The following is an 11,045-nucleotide window of genomic DNA, read 5'->3' on the forward strand; positions in this document are numbered from 1 at the left end:
GCTGCGGGATGTAATATATATCCATTAGCGCGCGGTGCATGCCGTTCTGGCACCTGAAGATGATGGTGTTGCGCCCTCGGATAGCCGCCCTTGAGCCATCACCAAACTTCACCGTGTCGGTCACATCGTCCTCGAGCTTGGAGAAGGCTTCCTTGGAGCCCATCATGTGGTTGCTGACGCTAGAGTCCAGGTACCACCGCTGCTCTTGCCCACAGCCCACACATCCGAGGTGGACTTGGACGCGCGGTTCGCGAGATGGACAGCCTTCAGAGCCTTGTCAGGCCCTTCCACCGCCATCCCCTCTTCCTTCTCCTTGGCCTCAACGTCGTGCAGTGCATAGAACGTTGCCATCAGGAGAGTGGCCTCATCATTACCATTAGACTTCGTCAGATGAGTCTTAGCCTTCTTCTTCTGTTTGCGATTTAGGCACTCCTTTGCCCAATGACCTGTCTTCCCGCAGCGTCGGCAGGCGTTGGGGTCAACCTTCTTCTTCTTCTCCGAAGAAGCCTTGCCGCGGCGCTTGCCATCGCCACCGCAGCTGGAAGAGGCTTCCCCAGAGTTCCTCCGAGCAGCCCACTCCTCCTCTATCAGCAGCAGCTTCCTGTTGTCCTTTGTTGCTGTGGCCTGCTCCATGCGTTCATCCACCACCCGTAGACGGCCTGTCATATCCTCAATGGTGAGGGTGGACAAGTCCAGCATCATCTCAATGGAAAGAGCGATATGGATGTACTTCATCGGCACGGAGTGGAGGTACTTGGAGACCGTCTCTTCTTCGTCGATGGTGACGTCATGGCTCCTCAGCTTGCTGATGATTGTCTGCAGGCGGAGGGAGAAGTCCTCCACCGATTCACCATCCTTGAACTTGAGGTTGGCGTACTCCTGCTTCAGAAGCTGGGCCTTTGCCTTCTTTGCACGGTTGGAACCGACGCGCATCACCGTAATGGCCTCCCACGCCTCCTTAGCAGAGCTCTTTACCCCCAACGGCTCCCTGTACTCCGCTGGTACAGCAGCGAGGATAGCCTCCAACGCTGACATGTCTTCTTCGTTGTCGGTGCCCTTGTCAACAGTATTCTAGAGCCGTCGGGTTCTGAGCTTGACCTTCATGGTCATCGACCACTCACCATAATTGGTGCGAGTCAACGTCAGCCAATATACATGCATAGCAGGAGAGAAATAACGATGTGCGAGTACTCCATACACATCCAATATATAGTCCACAACAAGAGAGATGTGCGTCCTTAAAGGAAGAAAAAACAATAGAGCCACTGTTAGCCTCTGGATCTCAGGCAGGGTGAGTTGACCACTCACCATCGTTGTCGACCACGCACTGTCGTTGCCGACCACACACTATGGCTAGAGGTAGAAGAAGGGAAGGAGAACAGAGCACACACAGCACAAGCACCGGCGTTGGCCGGAACTCTGCATAGGAGATGACAAACTAAACTCGCTCTCTTTGCTGAGTTGCAGTGGTAAACTATATATACAACTCTACCCATTTAATCATAATACATAGACATGTCAGACTACCATGCTGCTACAGTGTTAAGATGTGACAGCAGGACTGACTTTGACGTCTGCCTCTGTTATGGCTATAGTGCGACAGGAGAGCTATTCGACGCCAGCCCCTACAACTGCTACAGCAGCAACAGAGAGTCCTTTTCCACGACGCCTATCTCTCTATCGTGCATTTACACAGAGGGGCGGGGGCAGCAGATTACTTAACAGCCACTAAGGCTGTCCGCACTGCGGACCTGCAAACCGGCCGCTACGCCAGGCGTAGCGTGCGCGCGCCCGCACCTCGCGCCTGTATCGCGCACGGGCGCGTAGCGGCCGGCCGGTACGCGCGCTATACCCAGAGGTGCACTGTGCACGCACGTCAAACACTGTAGCAGGAGAGAGACAAATAGTTAGGGAGAGAGAGAAGGGGAGGAAAGGGAATAAAATATGGAATAGTGGGTATAAAGTATGGGATAGAGATAACATGGGTGCGGAAGAAATGGATATAGAGTAGAGAATCTTAATGACTAGGATAGAATATTCCTTTTTAGAGATGAAAATAGAGGTGGACGAGTGTGGATAGCCTAACGCCCCACTGTGAAGCTACTATCGAGTACTAGGATAGATGGGATCTCGGATCGGAGCAGCTAATAAGCAAGCTTCTTCTTGCTCGGAGCGCGTGCATGCATGCTCTGCTCTGCCGCGCGCGTGAAGCGGCGCGGCCATGCCGCCATGGCCAGGAGTGCATGCATGCCGCAGCCAGATCATCAAGTACTTGCAGCTTTCAATTCAAATAAAGGTACAGGCCGGTACTGTTATGAACCTTGCATTGCGTATAACGCAGCTGGTGAGCTGGATGAGAAGATGAAATGCACGGGTTCGATCTGCGCTGCTGGCCCGTGCTGCGTGCTGGTGCTGCCATGCCCATGCATGCATTCAGATGCAGCAGCTCTCCTGTACGCCTGTGTGCGGCTGACCTGCTGGCCGCCTGCGCCCAGCGGGAGCAACATCTAGCTAGCCAGCACATTATTACAGCACTACAGTTATGTAGCGCGCCACTAGCTAGTTCTTCTCTCTTGTATGTATACTTGCATGAGATCATGCATTCAGCAGGTACCATATGATGATGAAGAGGAATGAATTCTTTCTTCCTCAGGTGAGAGAGGGATAATCGATGTTGAAGGAAAAGGCCGGCGGCCAGCGCAACGCAAGGAGCAATATATGCAACAGTCATGGATCCGGCCTCTCCCATGCATGCTGCCATGCATGCATACGGCCGGTCATCGCTACTACTGCCAGTTCACTCTGACCAAAAGACATGGGCTGCATGCATGCAAACCAATGCAATGCAGTATGCAGTGCAGGCAGAGGCAGCAGCAGAGAGATGCCCCATCAGAATTCAGAGGATGCAGAAACAGACATGCAGGCGACACACAGCACCGTATCATCCATCTACTGATCACTTTCCACTCCATGCATATCTTTCTTGGCGACGACCCGCAAAGAGCCGCGAGCTGATCAAGTTCTGACTTGGCCGGGATCGATTGCATGTTCGAGGAAGCGTGCTAGTCCAGCTGTCTATGGTCGTTTGGTCGCAAATGTAATCATGTAAATTAAGTCGACCTTGTAATTGTGAGCCTAAGTTGGGGTTCTGTCCTTAATATTCTACTTCTGTGTCATAATAAGGACGCGTTCGCGGAAAAAAAATCACCATGGCTGCCTTCTCCATACTACTACGGTAGCATTAAAAAATATTGGAAGCTAGTATAGGAGTGCCTGTAACTCCCTCACGGAAAAATGGCGCTAGATCAAAAAAAAGAAAAAAATTAGAAGTTGGTACACAAGTAGTGGCATCATTGGCCGAATTTTTTATTTTTTTTAACCTTTTTTTGAAAAAAAAATCACAAATATGCCCTTGTAGGTAAGATTCCAAAATCTATACCCTTAGCTCGGCGCCAACGTTGCTGGCGCCGATGTCGGGGCCACGTTGACAGCACGGACGCTGACATGGCAGCCAACTCGGCGCCAAGCTCGACGCCATAGATCTTGGCACCGAGCTTGACGCCGTGATTATTGGCGCCGAGTTCGGTCTTATACGGCCCGTCCTTCCTTTCTCTCTTTCTCTCTTCCTCTCTCTGTCTCGAGCCAGGGCGCCGCGTCCATCGCCGCCTCGTCCGCCGTCGCCTCGTCCGCCGCCGCTTGTTGCCCCGACCACCGCGCCCGCGCCTGCACCGGCCCCTCGCCCGCGGCCACCACCGCCACCACGCCCGCGGCCCTCGCCCGCGCCCGCTCCTGGGCCGGCGTCCGCGCTCGCCGTGCCACTCGGCGCCGTGGCCCTGCCCTGCCCCACCCATCCACGGCCCGTGCGCCCTCGCCAGCCGCCGGTGACCGCCGTGGCTGCCACGTCGCGCGCCGTCCCGCCCAGCCCGGCCGTGGCCCGCTGCGCCCTGCCCTGCCGGGCCACTCGACGTCGCGGCTCGCCCCGCCCCACCCGTTTGCGTCCCGTGCGCCCTCGCCGGTCGCCGTGCCCACGCTCTGCTCTGCCGCGCGCGTGAAGCGGCGCGGCCATGCCGCCATGGCCAGGAGTGCATGCATGCCGCAGCCAGATCATCAAGTACTTGCAGCTTTCAATTCAAATAAAGGTACAGGCCGGTACTGTTATGAACCTTGCATTGCGTATAACGCAGCTGGTGAGATGGATGAGAAGATGAAATGCACGGGTTCGATCTGCGCTGCTGGCCCGTGCTGCGTGCTGGTGCTGCCATGCCCATGCATGCATTCAGATGCAGCAGCTCTCCTGTACGCCTGTGTGCGGCTGACCTGCTGGCCGCCTGTGCCCAGCGGGAGCAACATCTAGGCCTCGTTTAGATGCTGAAAAAATTTCAAACTGATGAATAGTACCACTTTCGTCTTATTTGACAAATATTGTTCAATCGTGGACCAACTAGGCTCAAAAGATTCATCTCGTGATTTCCAACTAAACTGTGTAATTAGTTATTTTTTTACCTACATTTAATACTTCATGCAAGTGGCTAAAAATTGATGTGATGGAGAGAGAGTGAAAAAACTTGGAATTTTGGTGGCATCTAAACAAGGCGCTAGCTAGCCAGCACATTATTACAGCACTACAGTTATGTAGCGCGCCACTAGCTAGTTCTTCTCTCTTGTATGTATACTTGCATGAGATCATGCATTCAGCAGGTACCATATGATGATGAAGAGGAATGAATTCTTTCTTCCTCAGGTGACAACTAGCAGAGAGGGATAATCGATGTTGAAGGAAAAGGCCGGCGGCCAGCGCAACGCAAGAGAGCAATATATGCAACAGTCATGGATCCGGCCTCTCCCATGCATGCTGCCATGCATGCATACGGCCGGTCATCGCTACTACTGCCAGTTCACTCTGACCAAAAGACATGGGCTGCATGCATGCAAACCAATGCAATGCAGTATGCAGTGCAGGCAGAGGCAGCAGCAGCAGAGAGATGCCCCATCAGGATTCAGAGGATGCAGAAACAGACATGCAGGCGACACACAGCGCCGTATCATCCATCTACTGATCACTTTCCACTCCATGCATATCTTTCTTGGCGACGACCCGCAAAGAGCCGCGAGCTGATGAAGTAAGACTTGGCCGGGATCGATTGCATGTTCGAGGAAGCGTGCTAGTCCAGCTGTCTATGGTCGTTTGGTCGCAAATGTAATCATGTAAATTAAGTCGACCTTGTAATTGTGAGCCTAAGTTGGGGTTCTGTCCTTAATATTCTACTTCTGCTTAATGAAACATGTGTCATAATAAGGACACGTTCGCGGAAAAAAAATCACCATGGCTGCCTTCTCCATACTACTACGGTAGCATTAAAAAATATTGGAAGCTAGTATAGGAGTGCCTGTAACTCCCTCACGGAAAAATGGCGCTAGATCAAAAAAAAGAAAAAAATTAGAAGTTGGTACACAAGTAGTGGCATCATTGGCCGAATTTTTTATTTTTTTTAACCTTTTTTGAAAAAAAAATCACAAATATGCCCTTGTAGGTAAGATTCCAAAATCTATACCCTTAGCTCGGCGCCAACGTTGCTGGCGCCGATGTCGGGGCCACGTTGACAGCACGGACGCTGACATGGCAGCCAACTCGGCGCCAAGCTCGACGCCATAGATCTTGGCACCGAGCTTGACGCCGTGATTATTGGCGCCGAGTTCGGTCTTATACGGCCCGTCCTTCCTTTCTCTCTTTCTCTCTTCCTCTCTCTGTCTCGAGCCAGGGCGCCGCGTCCATCGCCGCCTCGTCCGCCGTCGCCTCGTCCGCCGCCGCTTGTTGCCCCGGCCACCACGCTCGCGCCCGCGCCTGACCGGCCCCCTCGCGACAGCGGCCATACCACCACAACACGCCCGATGCCCTCATCAGTGCCCGCGGCCACCACTGCGCCGCTCCTGCGCCGGCGTCGCGCCCGCCGTGCCACTCGGTGCCCTACCCACCCGTCCCGCAGCCCACTCGCCCTCGCCAGCCACCGTGCCCAGCCGTGGCTGCCACTTCGCTCGCCGTCCCGCCTATCTCGCCATGGCCGCTGCGTCCTGCCCTGCCCTGCCGCCCACTCGACGTCGCGCTCGCCCCCTGCCCAACCCGTCCGCGTCCCCGTGCGCCCTCGCCGGCCGTCGTGCCCGCGCGCCCTTGTCGGCGTCCGCGCCTGCCCCGCCCCGCACGGTCTGCCATGCAATGCCTGCCCCTACCCACCACTAAAGGCGGCGCGGGAGCTAAGGCCTCGGCAAGCCAAAGGAGCTCTGGCGGCTTGCTGTTGCACTCCTCGACGCTCCACAGACTGCATAGTAAAGTAAGTTACTTTATTCGTTTGAATTGGATAATTTAGTACTTAGTTAACAATAGTTAGGGTGTAATAGGTAGATAGATATTTAGATAGATATATAGATACTTATGTTGGTATAACTAGTTTTCGTATATAGTTATTACATAGTTAGATACATACATAGGTATATATTTAGTACTTAGTATATATATGTAGTACTTAGTACATAGTATACATTTACTTATCTAAATACTAGAGACCTTCACGTTAGTAGTTAGCGTGTATTTTTTATTAAAGTACATGTGTTTGGTTACGTGTTTGAAATAGATGGACAACCTAGTGACCATATATTATGGAGGCACCGTTGAAAGCGATCGCTATGGATATGTTGAGTTTGTTGACATGCAAAACGTGCCTGTGCTATTCAATGATAGGCCTTTCATTTAGTGAGATGGTTGCAAGGGCTCGGGAGGAGCTGCATTACCTTGGAGATGATGATGGTGATGGCATTGCAGTTGAGGGTGTACTGCACCTAGGTTCTCCTCCCAACATCCTCAGGCTGAATGATCTCAATTGGATGTGCGGATCAGTGGGAGAACTATGTGAGATCGGCTATGAAGAGCCAGCTGCAATGTTTGGACGTGGTTGTGTACGTCGGGTGTTCGTTGATCCCATCCCTCATGGGTTTTTCCCACCAATGGGTCAGTAGGCACACTTCAACCCTCCCGTCCTGGAACCTGATATGGATGTGGAGGTTGCACCTATGGTTCTCGATGCTCAATCTGTCCCCAATGAGGTAGTTGGAGATGCTTGTCAGACTCATGTTGTTGTGGCAGATCCTCCTCATGAGATTCCTTTGACACAGAATCATCCGAGTAAGTGTCTTATCCGCATGGTTATTGGGAGCTTACCCCCTTCCTTACATCCATTTCTTTCATTCTTTTCCTCATTTCTCTACTTATGTTGCAGGAGACATTCCTGACAATGTGAATGTGCCCCTATTGCTACGCAAGTGCACTATAGGAGATGGATTCCATGTCTCCAATAGTGTTGAAATTATGAATGATTCGGAGCCATATGAGATGGCAAGGGCTCTTGATTCTGATGATGATCGCCCTATTGGAGAGCTGATAGAAGTGATGTTGAGATGCTGAGGCATATCTTTCCCGCCTGTCGTGATCCAAGAGTTTACGAGTTCAGCGATCTTGCTCATTCCGATCAGGCATGTGTAGAAGGATGTGATGATGAGCTCCTAGAAGCTCCTGAAGGCTGGTCCTAACATGGTAATTGAGAATGGGAGGGTATTCAAGGACCTCCCTGCATTGAAGAGGTGGTTGCAGGCGTTAATAGTGATACAAAAGAGACCTTACAAGGTCTTGCATTCATATGCGGAGAGCCGTTACACAGTTGTGTGTGACAAGGAACGCTGCCCATGGAGGGTTTGTGCAAGAAAGCAAAAGGTCACCGAAAAGTGGAAGATCACAAAAGTTGTCGGGCCATAAAATTGTGCTAACCATAAGCTGATACTAAGCATCGGTAGTTGACATCTACCCTCATTGCCAAGCGGTTGATGGGAATATTGCAGGGAGAACCCAACATGAAGGTTAGGACAATTATCAGGACCATTGAGGCGTTGTATGGAGGTTATGTGATAACTTATGGTAAAGCTTGGAGGGCTAAGCAGCGAGCGTGGAAGATGATATATGGGGACTGGGAGGATGGGTACGAGCAGCTGCCAGTACTTTTCAATGCAATCAAAGTGGTGAATCCAGGCATGCATTATGAGTACATCCCAAAACCAAATACATGGAAGGATGGGACGTAGATATTCTTCCATGCTTTCTGGTGCTTCCCTCAATGTGTCGAGGCTTTTAGGCACTGTCGTCCCGTCTTCTCCATTGATGGTACATTCTTGATTGGCAAATACTAGGGCACACTTCTTATAGCCATATCCTATGACGCGAACAACAAGTTTGTTCCTTTGGCATTTGCTTTGGTTGAGAAGGAGAACAATGACAGTTGGTGATGGTTCTTGAGGCTAGTCCGGAATACATGTGGTTGGGCCTAGCTAGGGAGGTTGGCGTCATATCTGATAGGCACCAGGGCATACTTAATGCTGTGCAAGAGCAGATAGAGGGGTATGCACCTTTGCACCATCATTGGTGTACTTGGCACCTTGTCGAGAATCTACTCTAGAAGGATGGTGTGAAGGATAATTTTGATCTATTCTAGGAGGCTGCTCGACAGCTTGAGGATAAGTACTTTTCAGAAAAAGTTGGAGCAGGTCAGAACCGCATCAAATGTAGAAGGTAGACAATGGCTCATAGGTTTGATGAGGGATTTGGAGAAATGGACAAGAGCTCACTGACTGTCGGTGGATGGAGGTACGAGTTTCAGTGCAGCAACATGGCAGAGTCATTCAATAAGTTGCTATTGGGGATACGTGGTATGCTCGTGAATGCAATCATTCAATTCACCTTTCTACAAGCTTGTTGCCTAGTTCAACGATAGACATGCCCATGCATTGAAGTTGCGGAGTGATGGAGAGATATGGGCTTCCAAAACCTAAAGGCACACCTAGAGAAGGCAAATGAAAGGGCTAGCACACATGAGGTTACATGCTTTGACCATGCCATAGGGACTTATCAGGTCGAGCATAGGGGAGGTACAATGTCCGATGGTGAGGTCTGAGAGTCGAGGATGCATGTGGTTATCCTTCAAGATTTCAAATGCACTTGTGGTAAACTAAGGCTAGTACCACTTTCTATGTTCCCATTTGGTGGCAGCAGTTAGGACATCGCAACTATAATATCGAGAGTAGGATACCTCACAAGTTCAGTGTCGACAATGCTTGTGCACACGTGGAGCCCCCGCTTTATGCCTTTCAGGGACCCTGGAGCCATGGCCTCCATATGATGGGCCAAAGTACATTGTGGATCCAGCTTACTAGTTGGGACAAGCGTAGGATCAAGGAAGAGGACGAGGCACAAGGATGGTTATGGATCGAATACCTAGAAAGAACGAGGCGTGGGAGAGGAACCCCATTTCTTACTGACCCCTGAGCAGTACGAGTGTGGCAAGTGTGGTAGACTAGGGCCATAATTCACGTAGTTGCCATTGGCAGATTAGTGAGGTTCGACTATTGGTTGTTTTAATATTTCATATTTATTGTATTCATTTAATTAATTATGCATGTCTCAATTTATACATGTAATTGTGTCAATTACTTATACATTTCTAAGTTCATGTTTCATTGTATATTGAATTTCTAATTCATTGACATTTTTTGTAGGATGACACAATTCCACCTGCTCGACCCGACGTACGAGGCGACCCACCGAGGATGTCTCATAGCGGTGGGGCGGGTAATAATCTATATCCTTTTGTTCAAATTTTTGTGAGCGTACATGTGTTCATGAAGTAACAGGAGACTATATTTTATTCCATGCAGGACCTTCCACTACTTTGTCCTAGACCCCACAATGGGTTCTTGGACATGCAGTACGACGATAGGGTACACACCTTTCCTGCAAAGAGTTGTCCTAGATGTCATCTCTTTTCAGGTTCATCGTGGGTTGCCCAAGTTCAACTCAGCGGCCATAACTACGTTGGTTGATAGGTATTATCCTCAATCACTGCCTCCATTCATGGCCATTTGTTCATGCGCTTGTCTTTTTCACATGTAATCTTGCTTTGTCTAAAATGTAGGTGGCGGCCGGAGACTCACAGCTTCCACCTACCTTTCGAGGAGATGACAGTCACGCTCTAGGACTATTAGAAGATGCTAGGCCTGAGGATTCATAGCAACACAGTCATCCTTTCGGGGAGATGACAAATATGAGTAGAGGTCTTCATTGGATGTGAGGTTGGCAAGCAAGGGGCTTGCGCTTCTAGAGTTCTAATCTCTTGGCTCTGGCAAGAGTTCGCACAGTGCCCCGAGAAGGCAGATGAGGAGACAGTTGGATACTACTGTAGGGCGTGGATCCTACACCTGTTTGTCTGTGTTCTCTTCACCAATGCCACAGGTGACACTGTATTGTGGATGTGGGTCCACTGCCTCAGTGACTAGGATCAGGCGGGTCAATACAGCTGGGGCTCTACAGTCTTGTCTTTTCTTTACCGGTAGCTGTGCGAGGGGTGTCATTGGACTTCGTCCATAGCATCACTTGGTGGATGCGTGTACCTGCTTTAGTTGTGGATGTGGGCTCATCTACCAGTTGGTCATCCTAAGGTTCTGGCTCCTCGTGAGTGGTTCCTAGGTCAGCCTCCACGTCAGCAGTCGACATGGGCGTACCTTTGGGACCAGGTTAGGGTTTCACACGTGAGGTTACAACGGGCGTACATTGAGTTCGCGAACGAGCTAGACATGCTCACGGCGTCTAGTGTAAGTAAATTTGATTTCCCATGCTGGTTTGAAATGGTTTAGTATACCATCTAACATCTTGTTTGGACATGTTGCAGGTGTCATGGGAGTCATACGATGAAGTGGGGGCACTTCCTTTTCATTTGAGCAACATGTGTGGGTTCGACGACGACTTCTATAGGATGAGGTGCCCTCTAATATGTTTTTATGCTGTCGAGTTCTACCTGTCAGATAGAGTTGCACGCCAATTTGGAGTGAGATAGCTTTGGCCAACGGCTCCATTCTCGACCAGTGTTGACTTACACAAGTAAGTGTTTTGCTATTTCAAATGTCTCATGATGGTCCATTTCCATTAATATGGTGACATGTACATGGATTCAAGT

Source organism: Miscanthus floridulus, chromosome 17 (genome assembly GCF_019320115.1).
Source record: "Miscanthus floridulus cultivar M001 chromosome 17, ASM1932011v1, whole genome shotgun sequence".
Lineage (NCBI taxonomy): Eukaryota > Viridiplantae > Streptophyta > Magnoliopsida > Poales > Poaceae > Miscanthus > Miscanthus floridulus.